This window comes from Morone saxatilis, unplaced genomic scaffold (assembly GCF_004916995.1).
Source record: "Morone saxatilis isolate NCDOM2014 unplaced genomic scaffold, NCSU_SB_2.0 Contig9, whole genome shotgun sequence".
Lineage (NCBI taxonomy): Eukaryota > Metazoa > Chordata > Actinopteri > Moronidae > Morone > Morone saxatilis.
This window is the reverse complement of record NW_023340268.1, coordinates 10,347,153-10,347,417: the sequence shown is the minus strand read 5'-3', so window position 1 is coordinate 10,347,417 and position 265 is coordinate 10,347,153.

The following is a 265-nucleotide window of genomic DNA, read 5'->3' as shown; positions in this document are numbered from 1 at the left end:
GCAGTTTGTCCAGGGTCCTTCTTTCTGCCACTGTCACCAGAGAGTCCAGCTCTGTGCCCACTGAGCCAGCTCTCCTCACATGGTGAACATTATAGGCTACTTGCTGAACCTCAGACCTTTTTCACAGCAGCCGTTTTGACAATGAAATAGTTGGGTAAACACAGGCATTAACAATGATACATATTAAGGTTCTGTTCCATTCAGGTCAAACAGAGTCAGGGTGCTGCTGTTGTGCATGTTGGCTCACTGGAAAGGCTTTGCTACA